Here is a 15,122-nt window from a genome sequence, read left to right on the forward strand (position 1 = left end):
CATCTGCCTGTGAGCAAAGGGTCGCTGAATGGGTGGTCTGTCTCCTGTGAAATTTGCAGTCTTGATTGTAAGATTCTGAGATTGCACGCAATGGGACGTATGAATTTCTGCGTCTGAAATGAACAAAATAATGAAAAATCACGGGGCAGGCTGGGTCTCTAGAGCAAGAAAGTGAATCCCCGCTCTGAGTCGAGGTCACAGAGTCAAAAAATGATAGAGCCCAGAACCTGGACCTTCGGCCCATCGAGTCTATACTGACCCTCAAGCACCTATTTTTACACTAATGTTATCCTAACCCACATTATTCACACATTTACTTTCCCAGGCCTCTCCTAGATTGTACCACTCATCCACATAATTTACATGGATACCCCCCTCACTGTAACACTGTTACACCCCTCACTGTAACAGATACCCCCCTCACTGTAACACTGTTACACCCCTCACTGTAACAGATACCCCCCTCACTGTAACACTGTTACACCCCTCACTGTAACAGATACCCCCCTCACTGTAACACTGTTACACCCCTCACTGTAACAGATACCCCTCCCACTGTAACACTGTTACATCCCTCACTGTAACAGATACCCCCCTCACTGTAACACTGTTACACCCCTCACTGTAACAGATACCCCCCTCACTGTAACACTGTTACATCCCTCACTGTAACAGATACCCCTCCCACTGTAACACTGTTACACCCCTCACTGTAACAGATACCCTTCTCTCACTGTAACACTGTTACACCCCTCACTGTAACAGATACCCCCCTCACTGTAACACTGTTACATCCCTCACTGTAACAGATACCCCTCCCACTGTAACACTGTTACACCCCTCACTGTAACAGATACCCTTCTCTCACTGTAACACTGTTACATCCCTCACTGTAACAGATACCCCCCTCACTGTAACACTGTTACATCCCTCACTGTAACAGATACCCTTCTCTCACTGTAACACTGTTACATCCCTCACTGTAACAGATACCCCCCTCACTGTAACACTGTTACACCCCTCACTGTAACAGATACCCCTCTTCACTGTAACACCGATGCACTCCGCACACTTCACTCTAACTTTGTGTAATCCTCACATATCTTGTTGGGTGTTACGTTGTGGCCTTATATAATCCTGCAGGAAGCCATGGGCTTGCTCATTCCATCACACAAACCAGCCCCCTACCCTCCATCAACTCCATCTACACCCTGTGTAGGGAAAGCAGTCAACATTATCCACCCCAGTTATTCCCCTTCTCTCCACACCCCCACCGGATGGAAGGTGCTGAAGCTTGAAAGCACTCGCCACCAGCCTCAGGAACAGCTTCTTCCCCGCTATTATCAGATTTACTGAACAGGTCTCCCGCAAGCCGAGAGTGTATTCCTGATCTTCCAACCAACCTGGTTGTGGCCCGCGCACTTTCTCTGTTGCTGAAGCTCTATCTTCTGCACTCTGTTTGTTTTCTATGTTGCACTCATGTACAGAGTGGTCAGCCTGGTCAGCACACACTGCAAAGTTTCTCCCAGTATCACTGTATTGAGGACGATAATAAATCAAGGCCACTGTCTGACCACCGTTCACCTGCTGTGTGGGAGCGGGCCACAGTTTCAGAATAAGGGGTAAGGGCCGAAGGGCCTGCTTCTGCTCTGTATCTCTAAACTAAAATCTAGATTGAACTAAACCCCATGTTCCCGATGTTGGGGGAGTCCAGAACCAGGGGCCACAGTTGAAGAATAAGGGGTAAGCCATTTGGAAAGGAGATGAGGAAACACTTTTTCTCACAGAGAGTTGTGAGTCTGTGGAATTCTCTGCCTCAGAGGGCGGTGGAGGCCGGTTATCTGGATACTTTCAGAGAGAGCTAGATAGGGCTCTTAAAGATAGTGGAGTCAGGGGATATGGGGAGAAGGCAGGAACGGGGTACTGATTGTGGATGATCAGCCATGATCACATTGAATGGCGGTGCTGGCTCGAAGGGCCGAATGGCCTACTCCTGCACCTATTGTCTATTGGAATATGTTTAAGAAGGAACTGCAGATGCTGGAAAATCGAAGGCTACACAAAAATGCTGGAGAAACTCAGCGGGTGCAGCAGCATCTACGGAGCTGACGAAGGGTTTCGGGCCGAAACGTTGCCTATTTCCTTCGCTCCACAGATGCTACTGCACCCGCTGAGTTTCACCAGCATTTTAGTGTTCCGTCTATTGTAATATTCCTTGTATGTATACATACTTGTCTGATAATTTTTTTAATTAATATTATTTATTAAAGACCGAACATGATGTGCTTGGCACTTTGGTGCTTTATATGTGAGATGGTTTGAGCATAAAAGGGCTTGCTGTCAGTGCCCGAGTCAGTAGAAGGCTTACTGAGTCTGGCATTTCACACTGGTATTGTTGCCAGGGAATTTAAATCCGCCCAGCAGAAGCAAGAGAGAGGGAGAGAGAGAGCGAGAGAGACTTTCACACACATTCCATCTTCCCCCGCTCTGATCTCTGCTCCCCGCCTGCAGATTTGCCAACACCTCCACACTCGCTGTGATCTTGCTGCTCCCTTTCAGCCCAGTAACAGCGCTCCCTCTTCGCTCTGCCGATGACCACAGCGGGGTAATGCCGGCATCCCGAGCCCAAACCCCCCGCTCTGACTCGATGCCCCACCAGTCAACGTGAAAGTTCCAGGTAGGACCATAAAGAAATGTGCCCGGGACTTGGTCAATTGGTTCACTCCAGTCCCCTGCTGCTCTTTGAGTCCAGTCGCTGGTCACAAATGGTATCAACGTTGGCTTTGGTTCGTAGACACAAAATGCTGGAGTAACTCAGCGGGACAGGCAGCATCGCTGGAGAGAAGAAATGGGTGACCTTCAGAGTCGGGACCCTTCTTCAGACTTTAGTGGGTCAACTTCCCACCCAAGCGCTGGTGGTGTGGCTGTGTGATGCCCTGTCCTTCTCCACTCTTTCCATTTTGTATGATTACACCCTTCACACCTCCGTAACCTCTTCCACCCTCAACCTCTCCACATTACTAATGATGTTCACCCCGCGATCGCGTGGGTTTTCTCCAGGCGCTCCGGTTTCCTCCCACATCCCAAAGATGTGTATGTTTGTAGGTTAATTGGCCCTGTGTAAATTGGCCCCCTCTTGTGAGGAGAATGGATGAGAAAGTGGGATAACACAGAACAAGTGTGAACGGGTGATTGAGGGGCGGCACGGACTCGGTGGGCCGAAGGGCCTGTTTGCATGCTGTATCTTTCAATCAAAAACACTTGTTCTAACAAGTACCCTCATCTTCTTGACTTGTACCCATAATTGGCAACTGTTCTTCGGTCATTATTTGTTAATGAAGGAGTCTCAGAGTTTATATTGATGACAATAATCTGGGTATTGTTGATGATGCGTCCTCTGTGTGTGTGTGTGTGTGTGTGTAGCATTGCATGTGTGTGTGTAGCATTGCATGTGTGTGTGTGTTTAGTGTGTGTGTGTATATATATGTATACAGGCATGTATGTTTAAGAGTGTGTGTGTGTGTGTGTGTGTGTGTGTGTGTGTGTGTGTGTGTGTGTGTGTGTGTGTGTGTTGTGTGTGTGTGTGTGTTTGTGTTTGTGTGTATATATATGTATACAGGCATGTATGTTTAAGAGTGTGCTTTTGTGTGTGTGTGTGTGTGTGTGTGTGTGTGTGTGTGTGTGTGTGTGTGTGTGTGTGGCATTGCGTGTGTGTGTGTGTGTGTGTGTATATATATGTATACAGGCATGTATGTTTAAGAGTGTGCTTGTATGTGTGCATGTGTGTGTTTAGAACATAGAACATATGAAGTACAGTACAAGAACAGGCCCTTCAGCTCACAGTGTCTACATGGAACATCATGCCAAGGCCAACTCTAATCTTCCTGCTCATAATCCATATCCATTCCCCGCATATCCATGAGCCTATCCAAAAGTGTCATAAACAGCACTATCATATCTGCCTCCACCAACACCCCTGGCCGTGGGTTCCAGACACTCAGCAGCTTCTGTGTAAAAACTTGCACTATACATCTCCTTTGTTAGTACGTGTGTGTGTATGTGCGTGTTCGTGTGTATGTACGTACGTGTGCTGTGTGTTTGCATGTCTGTGCCCATTTTGATAGTGTTTGTGTGTGTGTGTGTCCGTGTGTGTGTCTGTATGTGCATTTGTTTATGTGTGTTTGGGCATGTGCTGTAGGTGTGTGCGTGTGTGTATGTGTGTGTCCTTCCGCGTGCGTGTGTGTCCATGTGCGTGTCCGTGTGTGTGTGTGCATGTGTGTGTGTGTGCGTGTGCATGTATGTGTGTGTGTCCGTGTGCGTGTCCGTGTGTGTGTGTGTGTGTGTGCATGTGTGTGTATGTACGCGTGTGTGTGTCCGTGTCCGTGTGTGCGTGTCCGTGTGTGTGTGTGTGTGTGTCCGTGTGTGTCTGTGTGTGCGTGTGTGTGTGTGTGTGTGTGTGTCCGTGTGTGTGTCCGTGTGTGTGTGTGCGTGTGTGTGTGTGTGCGTGTGTGCGTGTCCGTGTGTGTGTGTGTGTGTGTGTCCGTGTGTGCGTGTGTGTGTGTCCGTGCGTGCGTGTCCGTGTGTGTGTGTGTCCGTGTGTGTCCGTGTGTGTCCGTGTGTGTGTGTCTGTGCCTGTGTGTGTGTGTCCGTGTTTGTGTCCGTGTGTGTGTGTGTCCGTGTGTGTGTGCATGTGCACACATTTGCACGTGCTGTTGGTGTGTGTGCGCGTGTGTGACCCTAGTCCATCACCACACGTGACTGAGCTTTGCATCTTCTGATTGCAGCTGACATTTGTGTCGGATGCGGTCCGATCTCCAAGCTTGTCTCTACACCATTGAACATTGCTCACACCTGATTCAGTTCCCTCGCTCCATGGTGGAGTGTGCGTGTGGGGGTCTGTAACACTAAGCCGGCCGATGATGCATGTGGTGTGGCGGTCTATCACACTGAGCCAGCTGATGAAAGATCAGCTCAGCAGAGATGTGGAGTCAAACACTAGCATTTTCCACATCTCTCGCTGCAGATGTGTTGATTTTCGACCTGAGGCCATTGTTGTGTAACCATGGGAACAAACTTGGACTATTTAGCCTCTCGAACCTGTTCTGCCATCCATTGAGATCACAGTTGGTCTGTGAGCCAACTCGAGTCATCTCCACAGTAAACCCGCATTTTAACAGACCTCCTTATTATGGATGTGCGGGAACGAAATGCACATGCTGGTTTAATCCGAAGATAGAGACAAGAATATGTAGTAACTCAGCGGGACAGGCAGCATCTCTGGAGAGACCCGAAACGTCACCCATTCCTTCTCTCCAGAAATGCAGCCTGTCCCGCTGAGCTACTCCAGCTTTTTGTGTCTATCTTCGGTTTGGTATAAATGTAATATTGACCCGAGTGTGCGTGGGGTAGTGTCTATCCTTATTATGGGGATAGCCACAAGGTGCTGGAGTAACTCAGAGATGTCAAGCAGCATCTCTGGAGATAATTGATGGGCGATGTTTCAGGTCGAGACCCTTCTTCAGTCTCAAGAATCGCACTAGGTCCGAAGAAGGGTTTTGATCCGCATGTATTCGGGAGGTGGAATGAAACCGGAGCACCCGGAGGAAACCCACGCAGTCACGGGGAAAACATGCAAACTCCACACAGACAGCACTGTTGTATGTCAGCTCCCAGAGCTGGTGTCGTGGAGGTATACTCCCCCCTATTGATGCTGGCTCGTCCCAAACATCCATCGTCTCCACTCACCGCTTGCCGCAGCTCCATAATTACCACCTTCCCCCACATTGAAGTGCAAGTGTGGTCTGCACCTCCCCCTCACTGACAGCCTCAGCACATCCAGCCTCATGTTTACAGTCTAAATAACAGCACTCTCATTAAGCTGGCCACAGCTTGACCTCTTGGTCCAGAGCTGGTCACCACATCACAGGGGCGATGTAATTACACAGTGGAGGAGATTATTTAACCAAGATGCTGCCAGGTTTGGATATTGGGAGCTCAGAGTAAAGATTGGGCAAGATGGCCTTGTTTTCTTTGGGACAGAGGGGGCGAGATTGTAGATTTTGCTGGGACCTAACCAACGTACACAGAACCGTACGGCAACTGAACAGCCCCCTTCGGACCACAGTCTGTAGCAAGCATGTTGCCAAGTTAAACTAATCTCCTCTGTTTGCATGTGATCCATATCCCTCCATTCCCTGCATATCTAAAAGCCTCTTCATTGCCCCAGCCAACATCAGACGAGAAGCAGCCACGCTGGCCCTCTCTCGAAAGCCACAGACCAGTGAATCCCACCTCCTCCATCAGATCGTCACAGAGGCACCACGACCAGCGCCCCTTTGCCACGCAAGCCCAAGAGCTGCTCTGCCCAACACCGGCTGATGCTTCTAAGGCCTCCTGGGTCAAGACGAGATGGAGAGACCAGTGGAAGTCAGCGGAGCCATCTAGGCGACACCATTACATCGATGACCCCATGGACGTCCCTGGCCAGGATCTGCCCCGAAAGCAGTGGACAACCCTCAACCACTTGAGGACAGGCATCGGACGCTATGGAGTAGCGATGAAGAGGACAGCGAGCGCCTCCTGCGAGTGTGGGGACCCAACACAGACAGTGGAGAACATGGTCACCAGTTGCCCCAAACACCAGCCACCGAATGGTGAACGAGGTCAGATTGACCTGGCCGATGACACATAGAAACATAGAAACATAGAAATTAGGTGCAGGAGTAGGCCATTCGGCCCTTCGAGCCTGCACCACCATTCAATATGATCATGGCTGATCATCCAACTCAGTATCCTGTACCTGCCTTCTCTCCATACCCCCTGATCCCCTTAGCCACAAGGGCCACATCTAACCCCCTCTTAAATATAGCCAATGAACTGGCCTCAACTACCCTCTGTGGCAGAGAGTTCCACAGATTCACCACTCTCTGTGTGAAAAAAAGTTCTTCTCATCTCGGTTTTAAAGGATTTCCCCCTTATCCTTAAGCTGTGACCCCTTGTCCTGGACTTCCCTAACATCGGGAACAATCTTCCTGCATCTAGCCTGTCCAACCCCTTAAGAATTTTGTAAGTTTCTATAAGATCCCCTCTCAATCTTCTAAATTCTAGAGAGTATAAACCAAGTCTATCCAGTCTTTCTTCATAAGACAGTCCTGACATCCCAGGAATCAGTCTGGTGAACCGTCTCTGCACTCCCTCTATGGCAATAATGTCCTTCCTCAGATTTGGAGACCAAAACTGTACGCAATACTCCAGGTTGGCCTGGCTCGCCTCAACTGAGCTGCAGGTCTAAAAGACACACGACAGAAGAAGAAGAAGCCTCTTCAACGCTACTACCATCTACCTCCACCACCACCCCTGGAAGCGCGTACCATATCCCCACCACTGTCTATAAAACAAAACGTGTCCCGCTCATCTCCTTTTCCCCCTCTCACCTTAAAGCTTTGTCCTCTAGTCATTGACTACTTGGGGAAAGGGTTCTGACTGTCTAGACGATCCATGTCTCTCATTACTTGATGTACTTCTGTCTCTGACGCTCCAGAGAAGTGAATCCAAGCTTGTACACTCTGGAGTTTAGAAGGATGAGAGGGGATCTCATTGAAACATGTAAGATTGTTAAGGGCTTGGACACGCTAGAGGCAGGAAACATGTTACCGATGTTGGGGGAGTCCAGAACCAGGGGCCACACAGTTTAAGAATAAGGAGTAAGCCATTTAGAACGGAGACGAGGACATTTTTTTTCTCACAGAGAGTGGTGAGTCTGTGGAATTCTCTGCCTCAGAGGGCGGTGGAGGCCGGTTCTCTGGATGCTTTCAAGAGAGAGCTAGATAGGGCTCTTAAAAATAGCAGAATCAGGGGATATGGGGAGAAGGCAGGAACGGGGTACTGATTGTGGATGATCAGCCATGATCACATTGAATGGCGGTGCTGGCTCGAAGGGCCGAATGGCCTACTCCTGCATCTATTGTCTATTGTCTATTGTCACTTGGAATATTTTCAAACGTGTGAATAAGTCAGGGATATTTTCCGAGAGCTGCGAGACAGGGAGCAGTGATTTCATGGAATTGCCAGATGAGAGGTGATGAGAGCGGGTGGGGTCTGGAACCAAACACAAAGTACTGGAGGAACACAGTGGGGTCAGGCAGCATCTGCGGAGGGAAATGGATAGGTGACGTTTTGGGTCGAGACCCGTTCCTTTGCTGTACTGTTCCCTCTAAACCTCCCACCTTACACTTATGCCTTCATGCATTGGATACCCCATCTTGGGAAAAATATTCTTCCCTGACTGTCCACTTAATGTTGTTCTCTCTATCAGCTCCTCCCCAGCCGCCTGCATTCTGCGGGAAACAAACACTCTGAACTTCTCTGAAAGGAGACACAAGGAACTGCAGATGCTGGTATACTCATTCACCAGTAGTAGAGTTGCTGCCTCACAGCGCCAGAGACCCAGTTTCGATGCTGACTTCGGGTGCTGTCTGTGGGGAGTTTGCACGTTCTCCCCGTGACCTGCGTGGGTTTTCACCGAGATCTTCGGTTTCCTCCCACACTCCAATGACGTGCAGGTATTTACGTTAGTTGGCTTGGGGTAAATGTAAAATTCTCCCTAATGTGTGTAGGGGAGTGACAATGGGCTGGTCGGTGCGGACTCGATGGGCTGAAGGGCCTGTATCTCTGAATCTAAAACTAAAAACAATTAAAATACTGCCCAGTAAACACGCCCCACCCCCAATCCCACTACCCCCCCCCTCCCTCCCCTCCGCCCCCTCTCCTCTCCTCTTCCCCCCCCCCCCCCCCCCACCCCCCCTCCTCTCCGCTTCCCACACCCACATCCCAGTATCCAGCCACCACACAGAGCACTACTGTCCATTCTCCAGCAAGACCCATGACTGACCAGCTGCTGCCTGAGTTCCTCCCTTCCAGCTGTTGGCCTCTGCTGCCATAATGGTCTTTTGTGTGTGTGTGTGTGTGTGTGTGTGTGTGTGTGTGTGTGTGTGTGTGTGTGTGTGTGTGTGTGTGTGTGTGTGTGTCTGTCTGTCTGTGTGTGTGTGTCTGTGTGTGTGTGTGTGTGTCTGTGTGTGTGTGTGTGTGTGTGTGTCTGTCTGTCTGTGTGTGTGTGTGTGTGTCTGTGTGTGTGTGTGTGTGTCTGTGTGTGTGTGTGTGTGTGTCCAGCACCGGAGCCAGTGTGTGTGCGCGACTCTTGCTTTTGAGGGGAACGATGAAATAATAAAGAACTTGATCTTCAGGTTTATATCAATGGAGTGTTACTGCACTGCAGTTTAGTTTAGTTTATTGTCACGTATATTCGAGGTACAGTGAAAAGCTTTTGTTGCGTGCTAACCAGTCAGCGGAAAGACCATACATGATTACAATTGAGCCATTTACAGTGTACAGATACATGATAAGGGAATAACGTTAGATATTCCTGTACAGATCTACTGTAGAGAGTATCGTGACTGTTTGCAACTCGGCCTGGTACAGCAATTCCAACACACAGGTACAGGTGGCAATAACATAATAAATTAAACTAGACTGATGTGTAGGGAGGAACTGCAGATGCTGTTTTACACCGAAGATAGACACAAAATGCTGGAGTAACTCAGCGGGTCAGGCAGCATCTCTGGAGAGAAGGAATGGGTCAACTCGACTGGTCGTAATGCAGAATCACAGTGCATTAGGAGACAGCGCCGGAGACCTGGGTTCGATCCCGACTGCGGGTGCTGTCTGTACGGAGTTTGCACGTTCTCCCCGTGACCTGCGTGGGTTTTCTCCGAGATCTTCGGTTTCTTCCCACATTCCAAAGACGTACAGGTTTGTAGGTTACTATACTTGGTGTAAATGTTAAAATTGTCCAGTATAGAATTGTCCAGCTTCCAGTATAGTCCCTGCTGGACTATTTGGAAGTGATCACCACAAGGTACAAGGTTGTGCGGACTGGTAGGAAATCGCGAAACGTCACCCATTCCTTCTCTCCAGAGATGCTGCCTGACCAGCTGAGTTACTCCAGCATTTTGTGTCTATCCACAGTGTTTCTACCCGATTCACACAGTATGTTTCCAGAGAACATAAAGGGAATCAGGAGTGTTTAAGTGTAATGTTTCTTCAGTCAGGGAGTGGTGAATCTGTCGAATTCTTTGCCACAGTCAGCTGTGAAGGCCAAGACTGGATATTCTTAAAAAAGAGATAGATAGATTTTTGATTAGTACGGGTGTCAGGGGTTATGGGGAGAAGGCAGGAGAATGGGGTTAGGATGGAGAGATAGATCGGCCATGATTGAATGGTGGAGTAGACTTGATGGGCCAAATGGACATATGTATCAGTAACAGATCAATGACATTCTTACTTGCTGCAGCTTTAAAGTCTCATGTACCTCCACCAATGGAAAGCACTTTGGCCAACGAGAGTTGTTTTTTAAATGTGCTATATAAATAAAAGTGACTTGACTTGACATTAATGTAAAACAGGCGGTGCAGCGATAGAGTTGCTGCCACACAGCACCAGAGACCCGTGTTCGATCCCGACTATGAGTGCTGTCTGTATGGAGTTTATATGTTCTCCCCATGACCTGCGTGGGTTTTCTCCGGGTGCTCCGGTTTCCTCCCACACTCCAAAATGTACAGGTTAATTGGGTTGGTAAAATTGGCCCCAGTGTGTGTAGGATAGTTAGTGTGCAGGGATCATCGGTCGGTGCAGACTCGATGGGCCGAAGGGCCTGTTTCTGCGCTGTATCTCTAAAACTAACAACTAATATGAATAAATATGCAATAATGGCTAATACAATAAATTAATGATCAGTAATGTCAACTAGGCAGAACATAATGTTGCCATCAAGACAAAGCCTAGAGAAGATCATAGTAGCTGAGGTTTGGTTTAGTGCAGTGTTCAGGAGATGGTTGTTGGGAAGAACCTGGAGGCCACGGTTTTCAGGCTCCTGTACCTTCTTCCCGATGGTAGCAGCGAGATGAGGGCTTGGCCAGGGTGGAAGTTGTTGGAAGATGCTCACTGCCTGTTTGAGGCAGAGTGTCCTGTAGACCCCTTCAACGGTGGGGAGATCAGTTCCCGCGATGGGCAGATTGTGCGTTCTTGTTTGCTGGCTGGTGGAGAAAGGCGTGGATGGAATAAACTCCGTAGCAGAACGACTAGGGCTGTCCCGTACACAGTCAACAGCTAGCAACTTCATTTACATTTGATATCGGCTTGTAATAATGCCCCTATTCTTTGAGGCGAAAGGTCGCATTTAAACATAGGCGTCCACACAGTAACTGCTTGGTCCTTGAAGGGACTATCGTGTGGGCGTGAGGGGTTTCTCTGTCCAGCAGGGACTCAATGTTTCAGCGTCAAGAATGCTGGGCATTTCTTTAAAGGCACAGAGGAAGGCAGAATGGTGAGGGGATTTGGGGGAGGGGGGAGAGAGAGGGGGGGGGGAGTTCCCAAGAGGTTTCTCAGGTTGCACCATCCCACCTCCCACCTCCAGTGTTGTTGCCGGATCTCCATCCGTCTAATCCTCCCTCCCTCCACCACTCCTTCCCTCCACTGCTCCTACTCTCCACCTCTCCCTCCCTCAAGTTCAAGTTCAAGTTCAAATGTATTTCCCTCCCTCGCTCCCACCCTCCCCCAATCCTCCACCCCTCCCTCCCTCCATCCCTCCCTCCCACCACCCCACTAGCACTAGCCCCCCCCCCCCCCCCCCATCCCACACTCCCTACCTACACCCCTGCCTCTAAATGGGTCGGCCACTTAGGACTGAGATGAGGAAAAACTTTTTCACACAGAGAGTTGTGAGTTTGTGGAGTTCTCTGCCTCCACAAGGCAGTGGAGGCCGATTCACTGGAGGCATTCAAAAGAGAGTTAGATAGAGCTCTTAGGGCTAACATAATCAAGGCGATATGGGGAGAAGGCAAGAACGGGGTACTGATTGTGGATGATCAGCCACGATCACATTGAATGGCGGTGCAGGCTCGGAGGGCCGAATGGCCTATTGTCTATGCATCTATGTATCCCCCCTACCCTCCATCCCCTCCCTTCCCCATTCCCTTCATCCCACCACACCTCCCTCCATTCCTCCCTCCCTCAATCCCTTCATCCCTCCCGCAGTCTAGTCAAAGCCCACTTTACCCGAGCTACTAGTTGCTGACCCTGGTCTGGCTTTAGTTGACGGTTACTTAGATCTGGACAGTGATTTGTCAGTTTGGATGATAAGGTCTTGTGTTGGTAGAAAAATGGCAATGAAAAGATGTTTGCTCTCTCCATGGGCAGTTAGATGCCTTGAGCATTTTCTCTAAGTTCTAGATGCAGGAAGATTAATCCCGATGTTGGGGAAGTCCAGAACAAGGGGTCACAGTTTAAGGATAAGGGGGAAGACTTTTAGGACCGAGATGAGAAAATCATTTTTTACACAGAGCGTGGTGAATCTGTGGAATTCTCTGCCACAGAAGGTAGTTGAGACCAGTTCATTGGCTATATTTAAGAGGTTAGATGTGGCCCTTGTGGCTAAAGGGATCAGGGGGTATGGAGAGAAGGCAGGTACAGGATACTGAGTTGGATGATCAGCCATGATCATATTGAATGGCGGTGCAGGCTCGAAGGGCCGAATGGCCTACTCCTGCACCTATTTTCTATGTTTCTATGTCTCTATGTTCTTCTGTAAATCAACTTGGTGTTCGTCAGAGCAAATCTTTTCAACACTTTGATTCGAGTTGGTTCGACATTTCAAATCTTCTTCTTGCGAATGAAACATAAATAAACTAAAGGAATAGTTAGATCTCAAGCCGGGTGTTGAGCAGCCAGGTTGTTGTCTCTGCGTCAGAGTCCTCACCGACCATCGATCACCCGTTCACACGAGTTCTAAGTTATCCCACTTTCTCATCCACTCCCTGCACACCAGGGGCAATTTACAGAGGGACAATTAACCTACAAACCCGCACGTCTGTGGGATGTGGGACTGGGAGGAAACTTGAGCACCTGGAGAAAACCCACGCGGTCACAGGGAGAACGAGCAAACTCCACACAGACAGCGTCCGAAGCCAGGATTGAACATGGGTCTCCGGCGCTGTGAGGCAGTGGCTCTACCCGCTATGCCAATGTGTCTCCCCAGAGTGCAGCAGCAAGCAACCTGCTAGAGGAAGTCGACAGTTCGAGCAGTGTCTGTAGGAGGTTTGCAATCGTTAACTTTTCAGATTGTCGAGGCTCTTGCCGCATGCAATAGATCGGACTATTCGGTGAAATTTTGTAACATTGTTGGCGTTTTGCAAAATGTGGTGACACTTGTGCACTGCCTAGGTCAGGTTGTACCAGCAAAACAAAGCATTTCACTGCACCTAGGTACATGCAACAATGAAGTATCATTGAATCATTGAATCTAAACCCTTTCTCCCAAAAGATGCTGCTTGACCCACTGAGTTCCTCCACCAGATTGTTTCTCCAGCAGCTTGCATCCTCCACTGCTCAGTTCCTCGGATCGAAGCTTCTGCTGTCACTTGTGGCCCCGTTAGATCCACGAGATATTGTCATATGCACAAGTACAGAGAGGTGAGGCTACAATCCTGTCGGCAGCATCATCACAGGCACTTAGACGCAGGCAAACTCACCGTAACATAAGTTAGACCTAAATCATACACGACCTCCCAAACTGTAGCCCCTCACACGTTCTCGGATGAAACTCCGTCTGCCAACTTAGAATCAGAAGAACTGGCAGCAGTGTGGTCCTTCAGAACAGGCAAACTGCCTCATTGAGTTTAGTTTAATGTAACATGTACTGAAATACAGTGACAAGCTTGTTGTTGCGTGCTAACCAGTCAGTGGAGAGACAATACATGATTACAATCAACCCATCCACAGTGTACATGATAAAGGGAATAACATAAATAACGTTTAATGCAAGACAAAGTCCAGTAAGGTCTGATGAAAGATAGTCTTAGAGTCTCCAATGAGGTTGATAGAAGCTCAGGACTGTTCTCTAGTTGTTAGTAGGATGGTTAAACAGCTGGGAAGAAACTGAAACTGTCCCGGAATCTGGAGGTGTGCGTTTGTTTTCACACTTCTGTACCTCTTGCCTGATGGGAGAGGGGAGAAGAGGTGTGACCAGGGTGAGACTGGTCCTTGATGATGCTGCTGGCCTTGCCGAGGCAGCGTGAGGTTTAGATGGAGTCAATGGAAGGGAGATTGGTTTATGTGATGGTCTGGGCTGTCCCGTTGAGTAAAGGGCCTGCCCCCCCCCCCTTCTGGTGAAGAATGCCAGTCAGCGATGATCAGTGGCATTGTCCACAATGTCCAGTCAGTCAGCATCACTGGAACTATTCCCCCAGGATATTATTTCTGTTTCTGTTTAGATATGGTAGACAGTCAGAACGTTTTGCAACAAATGAGTTACTCCAGCATTTTGTGTCTATCTACCGCTGCACCACCGTGACCGCCTTAAGGAGCTGCGGAAGTTACAAGCTTGGAACCGAGTACAGAATTGTTTCAGAAAGAACTGCAGGTGCAGTCTGAAGAAGGGTCTCGACCTGAAATGCCACCTATTCCTGCGCTCCATAGATGCTGCCTCACTCGCTGAGTTTCTCCAGCATTTCTGTCCACAGAATTGTTTACGGGAGTTCGGGTTTGCGTAAGTCACCTATTCCGTACGGCGGGGAGCGTGTGGACGATGTTCCATGCTTGTGGGATCTTGCTTTGCAGCAAGCGCAATACAAGACTGGGCCTTTGTGTCAGTGGAATGTTTTGAGGTTGTGGAAGGCACTATATAAATGCATCTTCTTTGTCTCTTTCTTTAGGTGTGTGGAGTTGCTGACATATCTCCACCGTGGGTTCCCGTAGAACCACCACAGTCACCACCTTCATCTCACCCATGTTCCCCTGGACTCCAGACTGACGCAGAAACCTGACGTACGGTAAGAAGCTGCAGGAAAGAACTGCAGGTGCTGGTTTAAATTGGAGATAGATGCAAAATGCTGGAGTAAAGGGCCGGTCCCATGAGCATGCGACCTGCATGCGGCAAGCGCGACCAAACCGGAAGCGGGGGCCGCGCGGAGGTCGAGGGAGTGGCGTGAAGTTCGAGCGAAGTCCGCGGGAAGTTCGCGCGTGACGTACGGCGTCAGGACGTGCGTACGGCGTCGAGACACTGCGCACGC

At 49.2% G+C, this 15,122-nt stretch overlaps 1 protein-coding gene across 1 annotated transcript in view; it reads left to right on the forward strand.

The window, feature by feature from the left end:
* The window catches only part of kank2 (KN motif and ankyrin repeat domains 2), a 90,785-nt gene that overhangs the window by 30,347 nt on the left and 45,316 nt on the right, over nucleotides 1-15,122 (forward strand). Inside the window, exon 2 of the mRNA XM_055664138.1 lies at nucleotides 14,766-14,882. The gene's annotated coding sequence lies outside the window, so the exon portion shown is untranslated. The remainder of the gene's footprint in view (nucleotides 1-14,765; nucleotides 14,883-15,122) is intronic.

This window comes from Leucoraja erinacea, chromosome 39 (assembly GCF_028641065.1).
Source record: "Leucoraja erinacea ecotype New England chromosome 39, Leri_hhj_1, whole genome shotgun sequence".
Classification (NCBI taxonomy): domain Eukaryota; kingdom Metazoa; phylum Chordata; class Chondrichthyes; order Rajiformes; family Rajidae; genus Leucoraja; species Leucoraja erinaceus.